This window comes from Peromyscus leucopus, chromosome 2 (genome assembly GCF_004664715.2).
Source record: "Peromyscus leucopus breed LL Stock chromosome 2, UCI_PerLeu_2.1, whole genome shotgun sequence".
Taxonomy (NCBI): domain Eukaryota; kingdom Metazoa; phylum Chordata; class Mammalia; order Rodentia; family Cricetidae; genus Peromyscus; species Peromyscus leucopus.
Genome location: NC_051064.1, coordinates 44,330,312 through 44,337,706, shown reverse-complemented (window position 1 = coordinate 44,337,706; position 7,395 = coordinate 44,330,312). Strand labels below are relative to the sequence as shown.

At 45.7% G+C, this 7,395-nt stretch overlaps 1 long non-coding RNA gene across 1 annotated transcript; it reads right to left on the bottom strand.

The window, feature by feature from the left end:
- Window positions 1-399: 399 nt before the first annotated feature.
- Window positions 400-4,090, bottom strand: LOC119087387. Its single transcript, XR_005090815.1, has 3 exons — window positions 3,668-4,090; window positions 2,548-2,715; window positions 400-686 (listed from the first exon to the last, which is right to left on the bottom strand). It is a non-coding gene; the product is annotated as an uncharacterized LOC119087387 (long non-coding RNA).
- Window positions 4,091-7,395: the final 3,305 nt, after the last annotated feature.

Below are 7,395 nucleotides of genomic sequence, written 5' to 3'. Positions count from 1 at the left end.
CTTCCGTTTCTATTGTTTATCTGCTACATCTAACTCACTAGCTCTCTCCCAGTTCAATTCACAAAGGAATAATTTGGAGGCCAGCTTGTAGCTGGCTGGTCAGGTAGGGATTGGCTGCCTTGGTTGGGTTAGAAGTCCAATCAGCTGTCATCAAGTTGTTGGGAACATTTCGGACCCATGCAAACCTTCCCCTTTAGCATCGACTGTGTGAGGTAGCTTCTCTTTAGGGCGTCATGATGGGTAGACACAATGATTTTTCAGATCCATCCATACTTCACAAATGAGCTAGTCTGTGAAATATCAACTTGGAACTCCGCCCCCCCCCCAACAACAACAACAAAAACAACTGAGCTAGTCTGTGAATTATCAACTTGGAACACACACTCACCACTACAAAACTTCTAAGCCTGTTCTTTATTTTTTTCCAGAGTGCGAAAGGTAGTGGGGGTGGGGGGTAGGAGCCGTTTTGCACCGTCGTCTCAGTGGGTGTGCGTCTTTGTTGCTTGGACAGTTTGCCGGCGGTCTTAGGTACTGTTGGGTTTCACCCCATCAGTGAGGACTCACAGCTTCAGCGCTGCTGTGTTCTCTCTCCATTGCTGTCCTTCCTAATAAGACTCCAGCTGCTCTTAGGACGCCACCCCAATCTTATTAACATTGTCTCCAGCACATTAATAGGAAGCGCGGGTCTGAAGAAGAGTGACATTTCATGATTAAAAATACATTTGTTTAAATGGTTCAGTTGTCTCCATTTGAATATTGCCCACTGCTTCCATAATAATAGCAGAAGTTTTCACGGATGTTTTTAATGGCTAACCCTGCTGTATCTGCAGCGGCAGCACAAAGCCACGCATAATATGTCTTGATTTGATATGTGCTAATTGCTTATCAGAAATTACCCAGTTGCAGCCTATCACTGCTGAAATTACTTTCAAGGAAAAAACTGGGCACTTTTGAAAGGTGCATTAATGCCACTAGGCCATGAATGTCACATTTAGTATTCTAAAACAGTTAACAATAATGGCATGAGAGAGCCAGTATATCCAAAAGCATCCTGTGCTCACTCAAGGAAGGCACAGGGAGAAGCTGGCCAGATGTGGACTGGAATGTAACAAATTTGTTTGGTCTATTATTAGTTTATTCAGAACCATGACAACTCAAAGCAGTTCATGACTCTCGTGATGAATAGATACTCTTGATTATTCCATTGTAGAAATATCAGGTAATCCAAACCTTCCTAATCCAAACCCTGTGGAGGGGTGCCTGAGCAGCACAATGTGCCTGCTTTTGATCTGAATAATGAGATGACACTTTGCATCCTTTGTGCCCACCTCTGTGGTACCATGGTGTCACGTTTTGTTTTGAAGACGTTTCAGAATGATAGATGGAGGCTGGGGAGATAGGGAGATAGTTCAGTCACTAAAGTACCTGGCACACAAGCTTGGGGCTCTGAGTTTGATCCTCAGTACACATGTATCGGTGTGATGGCATATGCTTATAAACTCAGTACTGGGGAACTGGAGGCAGGGGGATACCTGGTACTTCCTGACCAGCCAGCCTAGTGTTATTCAGAACTCCCAGTCCCAGTGAGAGACTCCATATGCAGAAAAGAAGAAGGTGGATTGCTCTGAGCAACAGGACTTTTACACACACACACACACACACACACACACACACACACACACACACACACTTTCTACAGATAGTTCTACACAGGACTGAAATAACCCACTGGGAAACTGGGTGACATTGTCAAGGTGCTTCCCAGAGTTCAGGACACAGAAAGGAGCCAAGACTCAATGACCCCCTCTGTGGAGGGAGGTGTAAGCAAACCACAGAGGCTCTCTCTGGCTTCAGTAGAGGCATGGGGCTGGCCTGGATGTCACTGGAAACAGACTGCTTCTTGGACACATGGCAGGTTTGGGTGAAATGAAGTACTGATCCACAGTAAGAAGGATTGTGAACGTAGTGTTCTATGTTCCCTTCTCATGGGTGAAATGAAGTACTGATCCACAGTAAGAAGGATTGTGAATGTAGTGTTCTATGCTCCCTTCCCATGGGCTGTGAAGGGCAATGTCCACATCTCTTTGTTAGTGTTGTTCCATTTTCCTCTTTTTGGTGTTGTTCCCAAGGAGGTGGTTGGTGTGCCCAAATAAGGTGACAATAGGTAGCTATGGGCTCACAGGTTCTCCACACCCTCTGGGGAGATGCCACTTGCTTCCCCAGGGCTCAGAGCTCAAACCCATGGGGAAGTCTCTGCTTGGTACTGCTGGATCATGTGTCATGCCATGGACTGGGGAAAGGGAAGGGAACCCAGGTCTGATCTGACACATTCCCATCTAAAAGGAAAGGGGACACTTTAAGCAGGCAAAAAATCCTGTGTTCACCTTCAAGCCTTATCCTGGATCTAATTCTGACTGGATGATACTTCTGTTGAAGGCATCCTGGAGAGATCTTCATGTGGACCAGGGACAGTCCTGCATCAGTGTGCTCATCTCCAACCTGTATCCATGCCCTTCCTCCCATTCTTCAGTGGTCTCGGCATCTTACCTCTTCTGTAGATAGTACTCCTCATGCAGGCCAGTGTTTAGAGACAGACAGCCCGGAATCCCAGCCATCCATTGTGTTTGCACTCGATGTCTTCATTAATAGGGAAGCGTTGATAGTTTTTGGACACTAGTATGAAATCCTGGGATGTCTCACTTCAGGAAAATGAGTCTGGAAGTAGGCAAAGGATGGAGGGAGAGAGCAAGAAACAAGATAGGAGATACTGACAATGTCTGGCCAGGTGAGATGACTAATGAAGATGACCAGGGCGGAAAAGAAGGAGAGCTGGTGGCTCTCCTGGCCGTGATAACCCTCAGTATGTGGGGAATAATTTGATGATGGGGTCCGATAGAAAGGGTGACCGTATGTCCTTAAAAACCCAACCCTCCAGCTTCATAACTGAGTAAGAAGGAGAAGAATGAGGGGTCTAGAATGGGTGAATCTAGAGTGATGGAAATCTAGAATGAGGGAATCTAGAATGAGGGATCTAGAACTCAGAAGGTAAAGCAGAGCTGAAGAGAGAAGGGTGAACAAAGATTCTGTGAAAACACTCTATCACTGAGATTCTGTCCTGCTGGGAAATATGCAAAAGGAGAGTCACCCTGTCCTCACACTCACACTCGGGACTCACCCTGTCCTCACACTCACACTCGGGACTCACCCTGTCGTCCTCACACTCACACTCAGGACTCACCCTGTCCTCACACTCACACTCAGGACTCACCCTGTCCTCACACTCACACTCGGGGCTCACCCTGTCGTCCTCACACTCACACTCACACTCGGGACTCACCCTGTCCTCACACTCACACTCAGGACTCACCCTGTCCTCACACTCACACTGGGTACTCACCCTGTCCTCACACTCACACTCGGGACTCACACCCTGTTGTCCTCACACTCACACTCGGTACTCACCCTGTCCTCACACTCACACTCGGACTCACCCTGTCCTCACACTCACACTCGGGGCTCACCCTGTCGTCCTCACACTCACATTTGGGAGTGACCCCTGGTTCTCCCCCGCTCCCTCCCCTGCTTCCATCTGTCAGCCATCCCTACTGATTCTACCTTTAGACTTTAGCTCCAAGCTGGCCACCACCACCACTTCCCCAGACCTTACCTCAGTGCAGACTGTGTGTTCTCTTCCTGGACGGCACTGTCTGCACCTCTCTTCCTGGACGGCACTGTCTGCACCTCTCTTCCTGGATGGCACTGTCTGCACCTCTCTTCCTGGACGGCACTGTCTGCACCCCCGTTCTTGCCGCCCGGATCTGTTCTCACACGGCAGAAGGAAGGTTTTCTTTAAGGGTTGAATAGAGTCACTCCCCTCTGCTTAAAACCCTCTTCGTGGCTCACACTCAGATTAAACTAAACACTCAGCCTCACTTCAGCTTCCCACAGTGAGGCCTCATAGACTCGTCACCTCCCCTTCACCCACTATGTGTCTACCACACTTTTCCTTTAGCTTCATGGCCATGCCGAGTTCTGTATCATTTCTGCTGAACTTCCTTCCTGCCCAGGCTCTTCTTCCTCCTGGCCTCCCATCTCTCTGGCTTAGATTTCTGCTCTTATTCCCCTCCCCCATCCCCAACAACATGGGCTGGTTTTAAGGTCTGAAGAATCACCCTGCAACCCAGCCCTCTTTGCCCACCCTGGTGCTCCTGCCTTAACACCATCGCAAGACATGGATCAGGGAACCAAGGAACAAGACTCATGAAACTTCCGTGGGCCCAACCTACCCTGGCAAACTCGCCCTACACTCCCTTTTAAAATGTGTCCCAGTTTAAAAGGATAGACTCACATTAGTTACTTTCCTAAATGCTGTGACGAATCACCAAACAAAGGCAACTTAAGGGTGGGAAAGTTTGATTCATGGGTTGAGAGGAGATAGTAGGTCACGGCATCCGGGTAGGGCCTCAGATGGCTGGTCACATCATGCCTGAAGTCGGGAAGCGGAGAGAGATCAATGCTGGTACTCAGCCAGCTTTCTTCACTCTATTCAGTCCAGCAGGATGGTGCCACCCTCTTCGGTTCAACCTCTCTGGAAAGCCACATCTGGAGGGGTGACTTCTAGACGGTTTCAAATCTTGTCAGTTTGACAAATCTTTTTTTTTTTTTTTTGTTTTGTTTTGTTTTTTGTTTTTTGAGACAGGGTTTCTCTGTGTAGCTTTGCGCCTTTCCTGGAACTCACTTGGTAGCCCAGGCTGGCCTCTAACTCACAGAGATCTGCCTGCCTCTGCCTCCCAAGTGCTGGGATTAAAGGCGTGCGCCACCACTGCCTGGCCTCAGTTTGACAAATCTTACCATCACAATAATATTAAAAACTGAATTCAGTTTTTTAAGATTTATTTTTAATGAGAGAGAGAGAGAGAGAGAGAGAGAGAGAGAGAGAGAGAGAGAGAGAGAAGTTATGTGCATATGAGTGCAGGTACCCTTCTTGAAGGCCAGAAGATGATCCTCTAGAGGTAGACTTACAAATAGTTGTGAGTCACCTGACCTGGGTTCTGGGGACTGAATTCTGGTCCTCTGCAAGAGCAATATGAACTCTTAACTGCTGAGCCCTCAACATTTTTTAAAAATAAAGTTTACAGAATTCTTCTTTTGACAAAAAGATTCATCTGGAAATTTCTGAAAATACTTTTCTCATATATTCAAAGTTTGTGATTTTATTTTTCAACATTCGTTCACACAAGTGTTCAAGGATACATCAGCTGTGGGAAACAAAGAGTACTTGTACTGCTCCTGTGTCGTGATGGTAAAATGGAATCACAAAGGCGTCCTGGGGATGAAAATGAACAGCAACAATAGAGTCAAGGCTAGAAAGCAGAAAATGCTAGCACTGAGCATTTGCTGGAATCAAAGACTAACTCAGCTTCCCAACAATCTCCTCTTTAAAATGGAGACAAAACTCCCACCATTCTCTTCCAGCTCTGAAGCAGACTGTGGGAAAGCGTCTAGAAGTTTCCTTCAGCACCAGGTTATCGAGTTCCGGGTGGTTCATTCTCAGAGCCCTCCTTGGGCAGCTCTAACCGTCAGGGAGGGCACCTGTATGACACGACTTTTAATAATACAGTGTGTTTTATCCTGTGCAAACAGGCAGAGTCGGCAACGAGACAGTGGACTTAAACTTCAGTGTAATTTAGAAAAGCAAATAACAGATTTTTTTTTCAATAAAAAAGGAAATGAAATTAAAAACAAGACTTCAGTTTCATTTACCAGACTTGAATGACAAGCTTGGCCATGGTGAATTCGGTTCCAGTTAAAAAAAGTCTCAGCTCTCTAAGCAGCCAGGCATATGGGGACGACTGTGCTGGCTCCATTCTGAGCTTCTCTGGGCTGTGGGCTTCAGCTGGGCTCCAGGTTATTTTAAAAGGGGTTTTATATGAATAGGTTTCTGTTTATATTAACAAAGCTTTCTGTGGGTGCAGACCTATTTGATGCTAACCAAGATGTATAGCGGGACAAACCCTAATGCTTAGACATCCAGAAATCAAAATCTAGACCCAAACCTTGTCTGAATACAACTTGATCCTTGCATTTTGATTTGGGTGGGGAAGTAAAGCTGGTGCTCACTCAGAAACACTTTCAGGTTGAAACAATCTCCCAACGGGCTGCTCTGTTCCCCAAGTCAAGGATGATAAATCCTATTTAGGCAGCTGTGGTAAAGGAAATTGAAGGCCAGTACATTCAGGGGTTGTATTAACTACTTAGTGTTTGTACATCAACACCCAGCACTCCTTAGGAGCTTTCAGCCTCATGCTGCACGTTCTACTAAAAACTACAGGGTCCAGCGGTCACGGTCTCTCAGCATGCAAGCAGTGAGGACTGCTCCGAATGTGGTTTTCTTACGACCTGCAGAAAAAAACAGTTCGACCAAAACATTCAGGTCTGCTTTTAAATAGATTTAAATGATTCCAAATTAAAACGCACACACCCCAAATCTCATGTTTTGGAACAATAATAATTGCTGCTGTTACCATTGCTCTGGGCAGTAGCCTGGAACATCAAGTGTGTTGTTTGCTTAATTTTCATAACAACTCCTCAGGGTAGGTCTTATTATCTCTCTTGTACAGATGAACAAATTAAGGGTCAGATAGGTTAATATGACCAGTGCTGTGTAGCTAAAAATTGGCCTACTCAGTATTTAAATCCTGGCATTTATGAATTCACACTACCCCCTGAGCAGTGAAGAACCAGCCTTGTGGGAAAAACTATATTGCTTCATGTCATGAAGCTGATCTGTCTTCTTTTAGAAGGAGACTAATTATAATGGTTCTGACATTACCCTAAAAATGGCGTCACCAGATGGTCACAACTTTTTATTGACAGAGTGTTACATTGTACCCTGGCTTACTTCTTCATTCTTGTTTTGGTTTCATTCTTGAGATTTCAGAGGTAGGTCCTGTCCTGTTCCTTTCTCCCTCCCTCACCTCTGTTTTCTACCATGCTATTGAAGGACAGCAGCTCATTATTTACAAAAAGTTGTATACACATTCGTTGTTACACATATAAGTCTAGAGAGTATTTAGGCAGGACATTTCCCCCTCTAAAATACAATGTACTTACAAAGGGTAGAGGTCAGAAGTTCATAATTCAGTGTACGTTCTCAACGTGAACACACTCAAAAACCAGACGAAGAGTGAGAACATCAGTAGCAGAGCCAATGGCACCTAGAATGTGGCTGGGATATGACTTCCAAGTCTATTGATGTAAGTGATCTTTTGAAAGGTGAGAATACCTTTGGAACATGCTCCATTATGCTCTACTTCATGCTCTCTGCATCCTGATTTGTTTACACCTGTTCTCTTAACCCATGATGTGTTTAAAGAGAGGCAATGGTTAAACGAC